Genomic DNA, 20,070 nt, shown 5'->3' with positions numbered 1-20,070 from the left:
GAAAGATCAACTTCCTCAGGTCCAAACTAAATCATGATTCAACACCACTTACCATGATTTCGGCTGTGCCTGCACCCATTGCCTTGGACGTGCAGATCTTTAAACGGATAAGTCAGCAAAGAAGAATTATATATTTTTTAATTGCGTTTTCTCCCTATTACCTTCTCACCAGCCCATCGTGGTACGTACTGTTGATGACTGTAGCACTTTGGATGAGGAGGTCTCCCTTTTGTTTATGGACGATAGCCATAAAATGTAAGAGTAAATACATAAAGCATGTTTAATGAGATTTCATGAAATGTAGCATCTATAAATATATATATCGGGTTCCACGTCCAACCATCCCATCTACTTCTGAAGGTCCATTCAGGTGTGTCAGCTTCTCCCACCCATTCTGCCCAGGATGGCCCATCAACATGCAGATGGCCACTCCGTCACACCTAAGCTCCCTTTGTGTTGACTGTCTGGAGGAAATTCATAAGAACCCATCTGTCACCCACCCAGATGTGTATTTGGAGACAAGCGGAAGGCACTAGATGATTTAAAGTAAGAAAATAGCAACTTTTTAAAACTGGCATTTGTAGAATTACAATTTAAAATCCGACTTCACCATAAGTTGTGCATTTAAATTTTGATTCCAGAGACACCTAACTTGGGGATCCCATCTCTTCCCAATTGGAAATTACACGTTTAAAATGTAATAAGGCAATCCCACTGTTAACCTGTGGAAGAGACAGGCCTTACAGTAGTGAAAAACAAATATATAAATTTTCACTAACTGGACATGTAAAACGTAAAAATACATGTACAAATTTTAGGTACACTGCAAACTGCCCTTGGGACTGTCCAGGGCCTACCTTAGGGATGACATATGTATTAGAAAGGTAGGTTTGGGCCTCGGAAGAGGGTTAACTTGCCAGGTCATCACAGCAGTTTAAAACTGCACACACAGGCCCTGAAGTGGCAGGCTTAAGCCATGTCTGCAGTGGGTGGCACAATCACTGCTGTTAGCCCACTAGTAGCATTTAAGGTATAGACCCTGGACACAGGTAGTGCACTTTACTAGGGACTTACAAGTAAATTAAATATGCCAATTGTTGATTACGCCTTTGTTATCATGTTATGGAAAGAGCACAAGCACTTTAACACTGGTCTGCAGTGGTAAAGTTCCCAGAGTAATAAAGCCAGCAAAAATGAGGACAGCAAAACAGAATGTCAGAGGGCAAAACATTTGGGGACACCATGCCAAGGATGCCAGGAAATCAGTTAATACCCATGAACATTTTTCAAAAATGTCCTAGTAGATCAAAAGCACCCAAACATGATTGCATCTGCATTTTCACCAGTTGGGCTGCAGTCATCTTCTTAAACAAACCTACCATTTTCTACTGTGTCTTCAGTGATGCTACATAATGTGCTTGACAGGCCTGGTGCTAAGTGGCGCAGTAATGTGCTTTGCAGGCCAGACGCTAAGGGGCACAGTGACTTGCTCTCCAGGCTATGACTCCTGCTGCTTTTTATGTGCCACTTTGCCCTATTTCTGAACAAAATGTTCTCTTTGCAGTCACTTTTTATGGCATGAAGACCTGGACTGTAAGTTACCTCCATGCAATAATTGCTCCCTGCCCAGCCATTCTACAGATATTTAGTGTACATACATTGATAATCAAACTTCTTCTCTTCCATTCTTTCCACCGTAGAGCAACTTTGCAGGGATGGAAGGACGGACAGACAGTCATTTGCGATCTTCACCATACAGAGATCTATCTATCTATCTATCTATCTATCTATCTATCTATCTATCTATCTATCTATCTATCTATCTATCTATCTATCTATCTATCTATCTATCTATCTATCTATCCCTCTCTGTATCCATCATTCTACCTACCTTATTCATCTTTATTACAAACTATTTTAATACGAACCAAACTTATCTCATTCCTGCAATGTTTAGCCTAACATCACAAAAATGTTACTCCTCTGCCACCTTGAAGCTCAGACTTTATAGCACTTCTGAGATTATTTTCTCCTTTTAGAACTTTTGCAGTTATGTAGTCTGACTCTAATGTTTACATATTCACTGTCCAAGGTTATTTTGTAAGATTTTGCGTTATTTCTTATATTTACATTGTGGGTGTTCAACCTAACTTCAGTAGACTTGGTCTGGTGATTGACACGGTTGCTAGAATTCACACGATTTTTCTGTCTTCAGTCCCTCTTTTGCATCACCCATCTAGACTGACCTCGGATGCTTTTGGTTCAGAGAGATGCCTCTTCTTGATTACCCTATATGTATTCCACTGCAATATGGGGAGAGGGTATTTTGTGCAAGAAAAATTTGTGAATTTATTAAAAAATAAAGCAGCCTGAAGGAGCAAAGTTATACAAACAATCCTTTTCTCTGTGATCATTCACATTTGCTACCCTTGCTTTGTTATGTCATGTTATATTGATGTGGATAGCACGCTTATCACCTGAGCCATGTCTTCAGCTTCTTGTGGAAATCAAGTAGTGAAGAAGAGGCTCTCATGTGTTATGGGAGGTCGTTTCATGTTTTGGGTGCAAAGTAGAAGAATGAACAACCTCCAGTTTTGCTTTTGCGAATGCAGGGAATGTGTACGAGTGAAGTGAGGCAGAACATAGATATCTAGTGGGTTAGTGAACTGCATTGACTTGAGCTGTCATGTTTAGCTTGTCATCTAGGTTGATCCCTAGATTTCTTGCATGGTCTGTTGGTGTTGATTCTAGCTCCGACAGCTACCAGGTGGATTCCCTTGGGGCAGTCTTGTTGATAAAGACGAGTACTTCTGTCTTGTCAGAGTTGAGCTGCAGGCAGTGAGTTCCCATTCAGTCTGCTGCCATGGTCATGCAGTAGGGAACGTTGATCCTGATAGTGGTTGTCTTGTCCATCAGAGAGAGGATGAGATGGATGTCATCTGCGTAGAAGATGACAGTGATGTCTTGTGATCGGATGAGGTTGGAGAGCGGTGTCATGTTCATGTTGAAAAAGGTGGGTCTGAGGGACGATCCCTGTGAGTATATCAATCTCTTGGTCTCTGATGAGAAGGGTGACAGCCTGACCCTTTGGGGTCTTCCCATGAGCAAGTAACAGATCCATTTGAGAGCAGATCCCTGTAAGCCAATCTCATGGAGTTATCTTGTGATAGTATTATGTGAAACAGTGTTGAAGGGTGCGGAGAGATTGAGCGGGGTGAAGGCCACTGTTTTTTCTAGGTTCAGGATGTCATCTGTGGCTGCGATGAGTGCTGTTTTGGTGCTGTGGTTCTTACTGAATCCTGATTGCATGTTGTTTAGAAGATGGTGATGGTCGAGGTTGGTTGTGAGTTGATTGTTGATGGCTTTTCAGTTACTTTGGCTGGATAGGGGAACAGGGCAATGGGTTGGGAGTTGCTCAGTTGAATCAGATTTCTGCAAGGTTCCATACATGTGGAAAAGTGGCAGACATGATGGAGGTGTTGATGATGTGGGCTAGGATGGTGCAGACTGGTGATGTTGCCAGGTTATAGATATAGTTGGGGCATGGGTCCATTGGGGCCCCTGAGTGGATGGTCTGCATGATTGCTGCTGTGCCGTTTCTGATGAGCGTTGTCCACTCGGTCACATGGCTGTTTTGGTTGGTGGTGGGTAGGTTAGCAATAGGTTCTCTGAGGTGCAATTGCTGTGCAAAGTTGCTGTAGATGTATGTGATTTTGCTACGGAAGAAGTTGGATACGTTGTCACAGAGTTGTTGGGAGAGAGCGATGTTGTTAACAGTGACTAGGGGTGAGGTGAAATACTTAACGATTGAGAAAATCTCCTTGAAGCTGTTAGAGCTTCCTTTGATGCTGTCCACTTTTTTCCTAGTGTCTAGTATTTGCTGGTGATAGCATCTGAGTGCAGCATTGTAGGTAGTTCTGTCTTTGGTGTTGTTGCCGGCTCTCCATTTCTTTTCTAGCTGTATGCAGTGTTGTTTGGTGTCTCAGAGGTCTTCTGTGTACCAGTTAGCTTGATTGTTTGATCTTCTATGCTTGTTGGGTTTGATGGGTGTGAGGGAGTCTGTGTAGCTCTTGATAAAGTTGTTGAAGTTTTAGATGTTCTTATTGTGATTGTCTATGGGGCTAGGTTGATCTGTACTAAGAGCACTGAGACAGTCTCTTTTTGTTATTTTGCCCCAGCTGTGGCTTCAAATGCTGAATCTGGGTGGGGTGTTGACTTGAGGTGTGTTAATTTAGAAGTGGATGATTGAGTGGTGGGTCCATGTGAGTTGTGTGGTAGCGTTATATTTGATGCTCTTGCTTGTGGTGAAGATGGGGTCCAGTGACCGTCCTGCACTGTGTGTCAGTTTTGGGACAAGCTGAGCAAATCCGATGTTGCTGAGGCTTTAAAGGAGTGCTGTGGAGCAGGTGTAGTTGTGGTCTTCCAGGTGAATGTTAAGGTCAGAGAGGATAATGTAGGCTCTGAATTCTATGGTGAGCAGAGTGACAAAGTTGATGATGAATTCAGTAAAGGTGTTCAGTAGGCAAGGGTTCCATTCAGGGTGATGTTTTCAGAGATTAGCAGCTTGAAGTGCAGGTGTTCCATGACCAGAGTGGCATTCTCTATGGATGTTGTGCATTTAAAGGATTCCTTGTAGATGATAGTGAGCCTTCTTTCTGGCTTGGGATGCGGTCCTATCAAGTGATCTTGTAGCCCACTGGGATTGCCGTGATGATGCCAGGAGCCAAAGAGGGGTTGAGCCTGGTCTCTGTGATGAAGATGTTGAGTGCGCTGCTACTTAGTAGGTCCCATTTTTTAGTTGTCTGTTTGCTGAGTGATCATGTGCTTAGAAGCATGCATGCGAGTGGGCACTGACATGGGGGTGTGCTGTGGTTTGTGTTGTAGGGTATAGACGTTGGTAGTGCACTTGTATTGGTAAGGGGTGTTGAGGGCATTGTTATTATTTGCGTGGGGTGTGGGTGTGTGGCTGCTGGAGAACCAGCAGTGCTTGCAGGTGAAGCTCCTACTGTGAGGTGAGGTGTGGCACAACAGCAGTTGAGGGAACAGCATCAAGGGCCTGGCATCTTAAGGAGTGCTGCAGAGTATCACTTGGTGGTGACTGGGCCAGGGTTCCTGGCACTCAGCGTGGTCCATGCTGATGTAGTCAAATAGACATGCATCCACTTCTGTGTAATCTCGCAACATAAGATAGCCCTCTGTTGAATTAGAGTATTGGTCACGGGATGTGTTTTAAGACCCCAGATCCCAGACTGAATTTTAATATTTGAAATGCTAATTGCATGGCGTTAGGAATGCCTGATGAGCACCGTTTTTTCCCCGTCATTTTAGTGCGAACAGTGGGCCTCATTTACAAATATTTGGGTGCAAGGCAGCGCCCCAAGCACTGCGCCCAAAAAAAAAAGGACAGAAATGTGCCATATCTACAAGATATGGTGCAATCCTATCCTTTTCCCATGCGCTTGTGTACAAATTGCTGCCATGGGCCACTGAAGGCACCCTTGCACCATTGTGCAAGGGTGGCTGCATTGCGGGGTTGATTGTTTGTGTGCAGGAAAGGACACCTTCCTGCACAAAATCAATCACAAGAGGCGTTTTCCTCTTTCTATGTGTGCTGCAAAATGCAGCACACATAGAAAGCAGAAAAAACAGAGACAGATAAAGATATTTCTCACTGTTGTGCCATCCTTATGCCACCCCTGGATCCGTTGTTTGTATATTAATGTGAGCCATAATATAAGTTAAACGCTTCAATCTGATTTAAGATCTGATATATTTAAATAATTCCTTGCTTTATTCGTAGAAATAAACTTGGCTAATAAAACTGCTTCCTACTTTCTTTATGTATGTAAAAAACTGTTAAAACTGTGATTATGCTTTCTCTTATGTACGCACAAATAACATATGAGCAGGACCCTTCCATCAGTATGAAAGTCCTTACAAATGAACACAAAGAAGGTGTGATCAGGTCATGTTCTCTGTTCAGTAAAACGAAAAATTACTGACATTTCTGACCCTAATACTCATTTCGGACTTCAAATATGTGCATAGGCCCTAATTTAAGAAGAGTGGCACTGCATCGAATGTACCGCCACTTTTCTTGTGTCTCTTAGCGTCCACTTATCGCCTCCACCATGTGTGCGCGTACTTAATATGCGGTGTACCATGGCGCAGGGTAGGGCAATAGTGTCAACATTTTTGATGCAATTGATGTACTGTGCAGGGTTAGCACCAAACTTTTGGCACTAATCCTGCAGAATACATATGGGCCCATTGCAACAAACGGTAAGCTCCCTTTTAACGCTTGCTCTGTGCAGGCATTAAAAATAGTTGCTAAAAATAGCACAGTGGAATCTCTTAGATTCCACTGTCCCATTTTTGCAGTCCCCCTAATGGGGGAATGCCCCCCTTGCATACATTATGCCTTGCGCAGGCATAATGTTGCACAAGGGTTTACAAAGTGGTGCAATGCATGCATTGCACTACTTTGTAAATAGGGCACAGCAAATTTGGCGTTGTTGGGCCATTTTAGTGTAATTAAAAATGCCACTAATGTGGTGCAAGGAGGCGCTAGGCCCTTTTAAATCTGGGCCATAGTGTTTATTCAAACAAAAAAATTGTATGTCACAATCAAAATGTGCTGAACAAGGGCGGCCCTTAAAGACCAGCAGTGATGTTTATTATGACAAAAGATAAGCATTTGGTTTCAATTCAATTCAATTCAGCTTTATTTTGGTAAAAAATATCCCATAAAAGCACCTACGCAAACACTTAAATAAATGTAAAAAGGATGAATAAAAGCCATCACGGTGTTCTTTGGCTAGGAATAATAAAATACAATAAAACTCAATATACATGTGGTTCATAATCCAAATGCATATCATAACCATCTATTCGTAAATGCCCTAGTTTTATAAAATATTCATAAATATATTAACTGCCAAAAAACCAATCATCAAGCAAGAAATATAAGACATTAAAAACAATTAGTTTTAGATTTTAGTATAATATGCCTGATAGCCTCCAAAAATATTGCTAGGCTGCAAGCCACAGACACACTTGGATCCGTTTTGCAGATCCTGAGGGCTAATGAACGACTCCTAAATCCCATAGATCTGCAAAGCAGTACAATCCAGCATGCCCTCTGCTTGGAATACGCTGGACACTGAAAAAGAGCATGCACCACGCATTCAGCGGTTCTACATCCCATTGGGCATAAGTTAGAAGGGTTGTCGGATTTCAGCCATCTGCAAGTAAAAGTACATAAGGGGAGCACCCCTGTTCTAAATCTGATGTAAAGTGCTCGTGCCAGTGGAGATAAAATCACATCCATATAATGTTTGAACTCATAATGGCATTTTGACAATAAAAAACTGTTTGTCATGATGATCGAGGATATTTTAGCCAGTTTGTCTACTTGTACATTCACCAGTACACATCCTTCACGATCTGGCTAGCATTATTTGGCAAAGAGGAAGGGTCTGACCAGTACTCTCCCAACCTACGTTCAGCGAAGGATCCTTTGACATATTTAAGACACCTGACTTTTTTTTTTAGCATGCATGCTTAACAGATCGCTCAACCAAACCCTATACAGGCTATAAATGTCCGCTGACCAGATCTGGATCCAATATAATAACGGCCTTAAGGCCGCAATATGTGCAATGGAATGGAGATTTAAATCCAGCCGGATCGGCAACGAGGGGGTACTTTTAGGGCACTTTTAGGAGCGATTTTACAAAAGAGCTTTCAGCTCTTTCAAGATCCTCCAGGTTGCAATAACCCCATAGCTCAGCACCGTGTAAGGTTCCCCCTCTAGCTTGGGCCTTGTATATCTCCATGGCAGGGGTAATTGCAAACCTGTGAGACCTAGCAGCATACCTCAAGATACCACAAGACTTTTGTTTCAAACTCATGAGCAACTTCAAGCGATGAGCCTGCCATTTTTGTGAATCCTTCAATTTGATTCCTAAGTAATCAAAGGCAATGACTCTTTCTAACAACAGACCCTCCAGGAGTATAGGTTTCCTCATTTTGTACTTTGTGTCCCCAAAAACCATGCACTTTGTTTTGGCTGCGTTAATTTCCAATCCATGATCTTTACCGAAGTCCATGAATTTAGTGAGCAAATTAGAGAGCCCTGAAGCAGTTTGAGATAGCAATAGAGTATCGTCTGCAAATAACAAACAAGGGGTCTTTACTCCATCCATCCTAGGTGCATCATTATCACAATCCAGAAGATAGGAGATGCACCCATTGATGAACAAAAGAAAGAGGATGAGGGCCAGGACACATCCTTGTCTCACTCCTCCACATATTGGAATCTCAGGGGTTAGCTCCCCATTTGACCCCCAACGAATTCTAACATAACTCTCAGAGTAGAGATCTTTGATTAAGTTTAATATGGGGCCCGGTACACCAGCTCTGCTCATAACTTCCCACAATTTGCAGCGTGGAACACGGTCGAAGCCAGATTTGAGATCTCCAAACGCAACAAAAAACTTCCCTGCGTCCACATCCACCAACTTCCATTTAATAGTGAGGAAACGGAAGACCTGCTCAACTGTGCTTATTTTTTGCTTGAAACCCACCTACAGATGACTGAGGGCTTGATTTTCTTTGATCCAGTTTTTGAGCCTACTCAATACCTGATAGCAGAAAATCTTTTGCAAATTATCCAGTAAACTAATCGGTCTATAATTCCCAGGGACACCCTTCTCCCCTTTTTATGTATATGAACAATAATTGCTCCCTTCCATGTCCGAGGATATATTCTACTCATCAGGACACCATTTGATACCCTGTTGATGTAAAGGCCCCAATAATTCACATCTGATTTGAACATGTCTGAAGGAATACCATCCAACCCAGGCACTTTCCCTGATTTTTGAGCCCTAATGGCATTCTCGGTTTGCTTCAGGGTAAAAGGAGTCAAGCTAACTGTGGAAAAGAGGGCGTGGGAGGGTTTGCTATTATTTGTGGTGAGGGTGAGAGCCTCTAAACTGTACAGCTCAGTGAAATATGTAGATCAGGTTTCCTGCAAGATGTGACATTTGGTTTCACAATACAGTTGTTTTATAGCCAACTTGGATTTTGTCACTGAGGGGATTGGAGGTAGGTGAATGTTTTATCTAAAACTGCCAATCTCATATTGATTAAATATTTCATGATGGCCATGACTATCTATTAAAAGGATATCTGGTAAATGTGTGCTTCAGTTATGGTCAAGGAGAGTTGATAATAAGTAAACACCCTTGCCACTCAAAGATACTCTATTTAAGAAAAAGAGAATAAGCCTTGTATGAAACGCTGAAGACTTCTGCAGTGAGTATATGTTCAGGTAAGCTGTTAAATGGCCTGAAGCTTGTGTGCTTGTTGTATGAATTATAATGAAGGCATCTGAAAACAACTTCTAATCTAAATGATGATCCAGCTTCCACTGGCTATGTTATGACTGTTTATGCATTATTGACCATTTGAATATTTAGAGCTTCAGTGAAGACAATAGGTTAAAAAAGGTCACTAATACTGGTACAGACGTTCTGCTCCAATATTCAAATGCTAGTCTTATTGTTTTTCCCTGTTTAAATTAGATCAATGTCTCCCCAGAGGGTGGTATGTACTAATAGTTTCATAATCCTTCTGCCTCTAGCTATATTGCTCATTAAAGGCCTTCTTCATTGTTACAGGTCTGCGCCCATATAAGTGAGGAAGATGGCCATGAAAGTCCAGCAATGGCCTTGGCAGTGGGCTATAACTCAGTTCAGTGGATAAAGAATACTGGAACTGGTGCAATTAATTTGTTGGCATGCAATAACAGCACTCAATAATCATTGTCAAGTCAATAATTTTTTTTTGAAAAAGGAACTGTACACTTTTTGCAAATATACTACTAAATAGCACACATTAATTTACAAATATATGCATACGGTAGGTGGAAATAACTTTGGTGACATTCTGAAATCACATGTGACCCCCAAATGACCCGGGACCTGCATTGTCATAAGATGCCACCCCACCACTTATACCACCTAGAACATCACAATACAAAGGGGTGTCAGTTGAAACAAAGCAGCCTCTCCGCTTTGCACCAACCTATGGCAGGCCTATTGGCATTGTCAAGGATTCACAACGTTGAAATAATTGACTAATCACATATAAGGATATACCATTAAAATCTATGGATTCGGTAGCCACGTTCCAGTGTATTCCCTGTCAATACGTATTACATTGTTCATCAATAAAGGTTGACACAATTTTGCCTGGGGTTATAATTTCAAAGAACTCACAAACGTAGGGCAATTGTGTAGAACATCATGGTGGGAGTCCTTGGCCTATCCCAAGATTGCGCCAATCTGGTAGGGCTCTGCTTTCATGTTGAGTCCTTTGGGATGGGGCCTAAAGGGTTGAATGACCATCGGGGAGGGTCCCACTTGGCCTTGACACTCACTGGGGGGAAATGGTGAGACTACAACAGAGCTCCACATGCTCCTTTTTGTCGAAAGCATGTTTACATGGAAATCTTTTAAAGGAGCGCAACTTGGACCCCCTTGTGCCAATTTTCCTCATGATGGGTTCATTTTTCTCCTGATTGCAAGCCCTAGCCCCTTGGAGCATTTTCAGTAGGGCTGCTGCCCTCAAACAGACACAAGTTGTGGGGAGCTGGTTTCACCGGCTCCCTGCACCAGCCTTCTCCTCTTCCCTGCCCTCCATTGCCTCCTGGCCATCTTGCAGTGCACCTGGGTGCAGTGGAGCCCAAGTCCTCCCCGAACTGATCCTCAGGGGGCATAACGGGGCCAGAGTCACTGGCCCTGGAGAGACCCATCTAGTAATGGGTGTCAGCTGCAGGCAAAGTTCTTATTCCATCAGGGACATCAGGCTTCTCCTTCCAAGTGTCCATGGTTCTGGTGCCTTCGCCATCCAAGTTCAGGGTCTTTATCCCTTCTATGTTTTTTTCTTTTTAAATATGGGTGGAAGGTTGTAGAGGCCAGGCACCCCTGGCCAATCCTAGAATGCCACATCATGCCTTCACCTCTGTATCAACCCTCTGAACAGCATTCTGGAACAATCCATTATGGCACCATCATATTTTCGAAATGAAGAGCTTCCATGAGGGCCTCAGCTCTACCCCTAGCTGACATTACTGCCAGATACCTTCCCACCAAAATCTCAAAGGGGAATCTTCCTGTGAAGCTACAGGTTTCCTGGCTTCCTCTTTTGCTCTGTAGGCCTGGGCTGCCCTGAGACAGGAGCAGTGAGTCAGCAAGTTATCAGGTGCAGGTTTTCCTCCTCACCCCTTCCTTCTCAAGAACTGAGCCAAGCACAGATAATTGTTCCTTTTGTGTGGGAAGGCCTTTGTTCCCTCTTCTGGGGACCAGAGCAATTAACTTGTCCCAGCAGGAGGACAAAAGACGGGGAATCTGACTCTAAGTTATGGCAGAGAAGTATTCCAATTTTGGATGAACCATAAGATACACATATCTATTAATGGGACTTGCAGATTCAAACTCCGCATGTGAATTTCACCCTTTTGACTCCTCGCTGGACTGGATAGGCTGAAGTGGAGACGTACCCCAGGACAGCACTCTCCCTGGCAGCGTCCCTTCTGCGTCAGGCTATGGGGTTACAAGTACCAAGCTGTGCACAGTCAAAGTCTCACATGCCCAGACAGTGCATACATGCACACACATTTGAGCACATGTTCATGTGTGACCAGACCAGATTCCCTTATTATAGCTGCATCACAGCAATCTTATCTTTAAAGGTGGGCATTGGCTGTAAACACACACAATCCAGTTACCATGTAATTACGAGTGAGGCGCAAGTAGTAAGACTTACCCACATAAAAAGGTCCAAAACCAGGTGATCAAAAAGTGAAAAGTCTGGATGGACTAAATGGGTGAAACCCATTTTGCTACATTCATCCTACAACTGTAAGGCATTGTTTCCATTTAATAGTATCTCAAGTACAGACGGTAGGATATTATGGCAATGTTCACTTGCCACTGCCACAGCAAATCAGGAAGTTGAAATAGTGGTCCCAGGTCCCCACTGTCTTGTGACAGAAAACATCCACCACTTGAACAAAATGATTTTACATAGTAACCTTTAAGCCACCTTAAAGATGATACCATATTACTGGCACTCAAGCTTGCTTTTTTAATCCTACACTAGCTCACCAGTAAGTAGAATTAGTAGATGGGTTGTTATTGTTAAACTGCCTATGCTACATGAGCGGAATAATCCAATAATGAGTGTGCTGTGTTTGTAGTATATCTTCAGTGTGTATTTTCTCTCACTATCTTCTTCATTCCCTCCAACCCCCAAATTCAATCGAAGTCTCTTATGTAGCTTGCATTATTCTCCAATGCATTCTGTGATGGGAAATAATGATTGTATTCATGTTTCAACAGACACTAAAGCATTATTTGTTGTGACCTAACACATTTGAGAAAATTTAAAAGACAGTTTTCCTCATTTCAGTATGTAAAATATTTATTTTTGGCCTTTAACTCATTGTTGTTTGAAATTTCTCTCTGTGAGTGAAAGGTAAAGGGATATCGTACAGGAGCATGACCTAACTAAATAAAGAGTGTGTAGAGTTAGTTGAGCTCAGGAAATCAAGCCAGTGAAAGGATGCAACATTCACAAAATCTACAAATGAAAAAGGAGAGGGACCAAGCAGTTACCAGAGACAAGACAAACCCTAAGAATGTCTGCTGATTTGCAAGAGTTAAGCACATTATCTGCTCTTTAGGATCAAGCAAGTGGCTCAGTCAATGAACAGTTGCTTACCCAAAAAATGAGTGTACATTAGCAATAATTATGTCATCATTAGAAAACCGTCTTTAGTAGTTTTTCCCAATTGTTGCTACTTTCATATTAACTTTATGCTTAGAGAGGTGTGAAAGAATAACTGAAAAACACTATCCGCCAAAATCGTGGATCAGTTTACATTGTGCATGTCACATAACATATACGTACAGCATTTGGGAATAGTATGTGACATGCACTATTTATCAATATGTAGGTTCAGTGCAACAGCAGGTGTGATGCAATGCTTGACAGACACTACAGCCAAATAACCTAGGGCCTGACTTAGACCTTGTCAGAGGGAATGCTCCATCACAAACATGACAGATATCCTGTCTGCCTTATTATGGTCTCTAGAGGATAGCATGGGATTGTAATAAGACGGGAAGATATCCGTTACGTTTGTGACAAAGTATTCCCCTCCACAGGATCTTAATCAGGCCCATAGTCTATGTTTTGTTTGTGGTTGTCCCAGCAGTGAACATGTTAGCCATATAATGACTCTATTGAGCATTCAGTCAGATTGTATTTTAAGAAATCATCCAATTTAAAGAAGGCAGGAGAGGTGAACATTAAGGAATCCACTTCCACATTAGTCACCTGACATTTTAAAAGCTTCAAATGTGTTCCTGGTTCTAAAAGCTGTATAGAGTGTGCCTGATTATATAACTAAACAAACAGTAGACACAGGAACACATATAGGCCCTCATTACAACCCTGGTGGTCGGTGTTAAAGCGGCGGTAACACCGCCAACAGGCTGACAGTAAAAATAAAAATGGGATCACGACCACAGCGGAAACCTCCAACACAGACAGCCACTTTAACACTCCAACCGCCACGGCGGTAGCAACAAACACCGCAGCGGTCACTGCCAACAAACAGGTGGAAGACAATGTACCGCCCACCACATCACAACCCGCCAATCCTCCAGCTTTTCCGGGGCTGTACTAATGCCATCAAAAGCATGGCGGAAACAGGAATTGGAAGGGAAACCACTCACCTCCCGACACTCAAGTAAGAACCAGGATGCCATGGAGCCCGAGTTACAGGTCCTGCCGATGCTGGTCTACCTCCTCATCTACCAGGAACATCAAAGACGGTGAAGACGACGATGAGTACTGCACCTAGTACACAGGGGGGGGAGGAAAAAGAGAGTGACACACACACGCAACACGCAACACCCCCATCCCCGCCTCCACCCACAACACCATACACACAAACACATGCAACACCATTACATATACACCCCGTAAACCCCTGGAAGAATGCAAGGACAAAAGGATTTGAGTCAAATTAGTGATATATTAGAAATAGGCAGATACTATAGCGTTTGGAAAACAGTATTAACACAAATATACAAAATGTACAGAAGGCCGTACATTGTCCATTCACAAATGTCCGTGGGCCACTGGGCCAAAAATCATGGGCCAAGCCCACACTTGACTCCTGCCTCAATACGGAGAGAACACTGCAGGGACATCGGGTCATAAACACACAGGCACCTCAGGGGGAGAGGGGGGCACCTCAGCCGGAAGATGGGACAACGCCACTGCTCCTGGAGGGGGCTACATGCCCACAGCGATGTCCTGGGGAGTGCAAAGCCACAGTCTCTCAAGTCTCTCAAGTGGGTGGTTTGCCCACTGGTTGGTCCTGGGAGTGCAAAGCCACAGTCTCTCAAGTGGGTGGTTTGTCCACTGATTGGTCTTGGGGAGTGCAAAGCCACAGTCTCTCAAGTGGGTGGTTTGCCCACTGCTTGGTCCTGGGGAGTGCAAGGCCACAATCTCTCAAGTGGGTGGCTTCTCCACTGGTTCTGGAAGGGGCTTGGTGCCCAGAGTGCTTCATCCTGCCAAGGATTGGGTGAGTGGATGGCTTCTTCCCTTGGTTCTGGAGGGGGCTTTGTGCCCAGTCTGCTTCATCCTGCCAAGTATTGGGTGAGTGGATGCCTTTCTCCACTGGTTCTGGAGGGGGCTTTGTGCCCAGTCTGCTTCATCCTGCCAAGGATTGGGTGAGTGGATGCCTTTCTCCACTGGTTCTGGAGGGGGCTTTGTGCCCAGTCTGCTTCATCCTGCCAAGGATAGGGTGAGTGGATGGCTTCTTCACTGGTCCTGGAGGGGGCTTTTGGCTCTGTGATGCAGATCTTGGGGTGTGCAAAGCCACAGTCTCTCAAGTGGGTGGTTTGCCCACTGCTTGGTCCTGGGGAGTGCAAGGCCACAGTCTCAAGTGCGTGGCTTCTCCAATGGTTCTGGAAGGGGCTTGGTGCCCAGAGTGCTTCATCCTGCCAAGGATTGGGTGAATGGATGGCTTCTTCCACTGGTTCTGGAGGGGGCTTTGTGCCCAGTTTGTTTCATCCTGCCAAGGATTGGGCGAGTGGATGCCTTTCTCCACGGGTTCTGGAGGGGGCTTTGTGCCCAGTCTGCTGCATCCTGCCAAGGATTGGGTGAGTGGATGCCTTTCTCCACTGGTTCTGGAGGGGGCTTTGTGCCCAGTCTGCTTCATCCTGCCAAGGATAGGGGGAGTGGATGGCTTCTTCCACTGGTTCTGGAGGGGGCATTGTGCCCTGTGATACAGATCTTGGGGAGTGCAGGGTCACAGTCTCTCACCTGGGTGTCACACCCACATGCTTTGCAGGGGCCAGGATGCACAACAGCCCATGGAGGCAGGACTACACACTGTCCGCTGACGGTGACGGCTGCTCCGTGGTAGCAGTGGCGGTGCTGGTGTCGGTGCTGGCAGTGGTGGGGGGAGGCTCCAGCCCATCCCCTGCAGCCTCGGTGGGCCGCTCACCGGGGTTGCTGCTGCTGGCAGTGGTGCTACTGTCAGCAGTGCAGGTAGTGGTGCTTGTGGCAGGGCTGCTGGCGGTGCTGGCCATGGTGCAGGTGCCGGTGCAACCAGTGGCGGAGGGAGGCTCCAGCCATTCTCCTTCAGCTTTCGACGGCTGCCCACTGGGGATGCTGCTGCTGACAGTAGTGGTGGCATCGGCGGTGCAGGTGGCGGTGTAGGTGGCGGTGCAGGTGGTGGTGCAGGTGGTGGTGCTTGCGGGGGCTGCTGGCAGTGCTGCATGCCGTGCAGGTGGGGGGGCTGGCGGTTCTCCTGGTGGGCTCCAGGGCTTCACCTTCATCCTCCGTCAGCTGAAGTGCCTTGCCTCCAGTTTTCTGCCCCTTCCTCACCTTGGCTGATGCTGTTTGGCCCTTAGCTCTGTCAGCTGGAGGTTTGGAGGAGGTCTTGCTGGGTGGGTCGTCATCCATCCCCCTACTGCATGCTTGCCCCTTCTTCAACTTGGCAGGTGGCGGCATTGGTTTGGTCCTTTGCAGGGGTTGGGGGTACAATGGCTTACCTGACAGGTGCCCCCTTTGAGCCTCTGGGAGCTGCAGGGTCCACACTGGATGGCAACTTGGTGGCTGAGATGCTGGGATGGGTTCTGGACACCCTGGCCTGAGGGGAATGATGGGGGGGAGGGGTAGGGAACAGGTCAATGTTAGCTTGGAAAAGTTTTTTAGACACACTGGGGTGGGACGAGGGAGAGGGTTTGGGAGTGGAGGAAGAGGAAGTGGTTGTAGGAGGTGTCTTTCTGCTGAGTTTGGGTAAAGGTGCATGTGCTGGATGCTGTTGTGAGGTGGATGGCTGTTGGGTGGGTGTTTGCTTGCGTTTGTGTACTTTGGGAGGAGGGGTTACAGACACAGTGGGAGAGGACACAGGGGACGTGTGTATGGTTGTAGGGGTGGTGACTGCTCGTGAGGGGTGTGTTGTGATGGGCGTGCTGGTGATGGCAGTAGTGGATGAGGATGTAGTGCATGCAGGTGTGAGTGGAGACGATACCGGGAGGGAGGTGGAGGAGGAGGGGGACACAGTAGAGGCAGTGGATGTTGGTATGTCTGCATGGAGATGGTGCTTGTGTGAGTGCCTGTGGGATGATGTGTGGTGCTTGTGTTTGCCTGAACCACTCCTGTGTGTTGTCTTGTGTGCATGCTGGTCTCAGGATGTGCTTGGGATAGGCTGGGGATGAGGGGATTGGGACTGGGTAGAGGAAGTTGGAGGGGAGAGGGTAGACACAGGGACAAGGGCTGCCATCAGTGCTGAGGCCAGAGCCTGAAATGCTCTCTGTTGGGCTGCCACGCCAGAGTGAATGCCCTCACGGTATGCATTTGTTTGTTGCAAATGCCTCTTGACACCCTGGATGACATTCAGAATGGTTGACAGCCCAACAGTGAGGGATTTCAGGAGGTCAATAGCCTCCTCACTGAGGGCAGCAGGGCTGACTAGTGCAGGGCCTGAGGTGCCTGGGACGGAGGAGATGCCCACCCTCCTGGGTGAGCGGGCATGGGAAATGTGCTGAGGGGCTGCTGGGAGGGCAGTGCTGGTAGGGGGGGTGGCGGCTGTACCTGTTGTTGGGGTGGTCCCAGAGGTGTCCGCCACCGCCAGGGAGCTTCCATCGAAGGAGGAGTCGCTGTCTGTGGTCTCCCCTCCTGTCCCTATCATGGTGCTCCCCTCACCCTCGGTGAATTCGGCCTCCAGGCTCATGTGGGATGCAGCTCCCAGCATCGCCGGTGCCTCTGCTCCTCCACCAGACGATGCTAATGCACATAAGGACAGGGTGAAAAAAAAAAAGAGGGGGGAGAGACAGAAGATACACTTGGTCAATGCCAGCAACACCACTACCATTGGCGGACACAACACACAGGGAGCAGCCCTATGCACTAGGCCATGCCCAACCAGTTCCTAAGATTGCCTCCAGCCCATGGGTACAATGCCTAACGCCATCACCTGCACCCCAGAAACCCAAAGGACCCTGCCCAGTAGTAGATGCCCACTAACACTATTGGTGTAGGTGTGCCTCAGAGCCTGCCCAACAAGCGACCTACCCTGCCATCTCCGCCATGGCCTAGGGGCACCCATAGCCCCCACCCCATCCAGGTAACTCTTAACTCATGCACAGCAGGAGTCAGATTCAGTACTCACCCCCTTGTGGCTGCTGTGATGCCTTCAAGCACCCATCCAACTTCGGATAGGCCAACGCCAGGATGCGGAACATCAGGGGGGTCATGGTGCGACGGGCACCCCTTCCTCTTTGGGAGACCAGGCCAAGCTGGGCCTCCGCTGTCTTCTTTGCCCAGCGGCGCAGGTCCTCCCACCTCTTGTGGCAGTGGGTGCTCCGCCTGTCAAAGACCCCCAGGGTCCGCACCTCCTTGGCGATGGCACGCCAAATACCCTTTTTCTGGTGGCTGATGACCTGCAGGGAAAAGACAGCAGAAAAGGGAATTAGTCACCCGTCCGGACCGACACACTCATTGCCTACAAGATCCCACCCATCCCCTGACGCACATACATTGACCACCTTACATGCTGCATTCTGGCCAGGACCCCTCATCCCCCCCAACATGTGGCTTACACACACAGCACTCCAGACATTCATGGCCCACGCATCATGCTCACAGTGTACTCACCTGTTTGTCTGGAGGACCTTAGAGTAACATGTACTGGGGTAGGACTCCATCCACCAGTTTCTCTAACTCCACCACAGTGAAGGCAGGGGCCCTTTCCCCAGACACTCGAGCCATTGTCACTTCCAGACACATGTCACAGCAGCACTTGCAGTGTAGGTCCTCTCCTGTTGATGGCCAGGTAACAAGTGAGTGAATAGATAGAAAATGGCGGTAACATCTGTGGCGATGCATACCGTCACCGCCGGTGTACATCGCCATTGGCTCCTGGAACCCATATGGCCCAATGATAACCAATGCGAAGTTGCGCGGCGGTCATCGACCGCCTAGAGCGACAGCACCAGCGAAATTACCTCATTTCCACTTGTCCCTCCTCACAGGTCAGGCATCTGTCATTTCAGGGGGTCACATGGCATGGCACATAACTGCATCACAGCAGACATTCGGATGGCAAATTATTTTAGGATTCACATTTTGTTTCTGTAAAGTAAAAAAAAAAACAGCATTAGTGCAATAGATGTGGGAATGTGACCCTCTGCTCACCGTTCTCTCCCATTGGCTCCAACCGCTGAGGCTACCTCTGAGATGGCGGCATCATCCGGTGTACAGACCCCTAGTGGACCTTGCAACAATGGAGGACAGACACATTCTCATTACCTACTGACTTGATCATGCCTCAGTCCAGGAACTGTGTGCCCAATTTGAGCCAGACCTGATGTCAGCTGTCCGACAGCCCACTGCTAACCCCCCTCTAGTGTAAGTCCTGTCAGTGCTCCATTTCCTGGAAGTGGCCATGGCATTAGGGATGTCTCAGCCAATGTTCTCTAACGTGTTGACCAGAGTGTTGTCAGCCCTGCTGAAACACATGCACAGCTACATCGTGTTTCCCCAGGTGGAGGATTTGTCCACAGTGAAAACTTTTATGCCCTGGGACATATCCCCAACATCATAGGTGCCATTGATGGTACACATGTGCCATTTGTCCCCCCCTGGAGAAATGAGCAAGTTTTCAGGAATAGAAAAAGCTATCACTCTATGAATGTACAGATGGTGTGTTTGGCGGACCAGTATATCTCCCATGTGAATGGCAAATATCCTCGCTCTGTGCATGACTCCTTTATCTTGAGGAATAGCAGCATCCCATTGGTGATGGGCCAACTCCACAGGCACCGGGTATGGGTAATAGGTGAGCCCAAGGCCCCCACACAGTATGAGTAAGTGTCTGGGTATGGGGTCATCCCTTAGGGTTAGTGTGTGTCAAACAGGTATCCCTCGATATTTGCAGGTGACTCTGGTTACCCCAACCTCTCATGGCTACTGACCCAGTGAGGAATGCCAGGGCAAGGGCAGAGGAACGTTATAGTGAGGCACATGGGCGTACAAGGAGGATTATAGAATGGACCTTTGGCCTCCTGAAGGCCAGATTCTGGTGCCTCCATCTGACTGGTGGATCCCTGTACTATTCTCCCAAGAAGGTGTGCCAGATCATCGTTGTTTGTTGCATGTTGCACAACCTGGCCTTGAGACCCCAGGTGCCTTTTCTGCAGGAGGATGAGCCTGGAGATGATGTTGTGGCAGCGGTTGAGCCTGTGGACAGTGAGGAAGAGGAGGCAGAGGAAGGAGATGTTGACAACAGGAGCAACATTATTCTGCAATACTTCCAGTGACACACAGGTAAGACATTGTACATTGATACTACATTTCAGTTAACTGTTGGACATTGTACAGCCTCTTACCCTATGTCTCTGGCCACTGACTTTACCCTTTGCCATCTCTATTTTCAGATCCTTGTGCCCCACTCTAGTTCCTGCTATGTGCACT

The sequence above is a fragment of the Pleurodeles waltl genome, chromosome 1_2, assembly GCF_031143425.1.
Source record: "Pleurodeles waltl isolate 20211129_DDA chromosome 1_2, aPleWal1.hap1.20221129, whole genome shotgun sequence".
NCBI lineage: Eukaryota > Metazoa > Chordata > Amphibia > Caudata > Salamandridae > Pleurodeles > Pleurodeles waltl.
Note: the sequence above shows the minus strand (reverse complement) of the source record.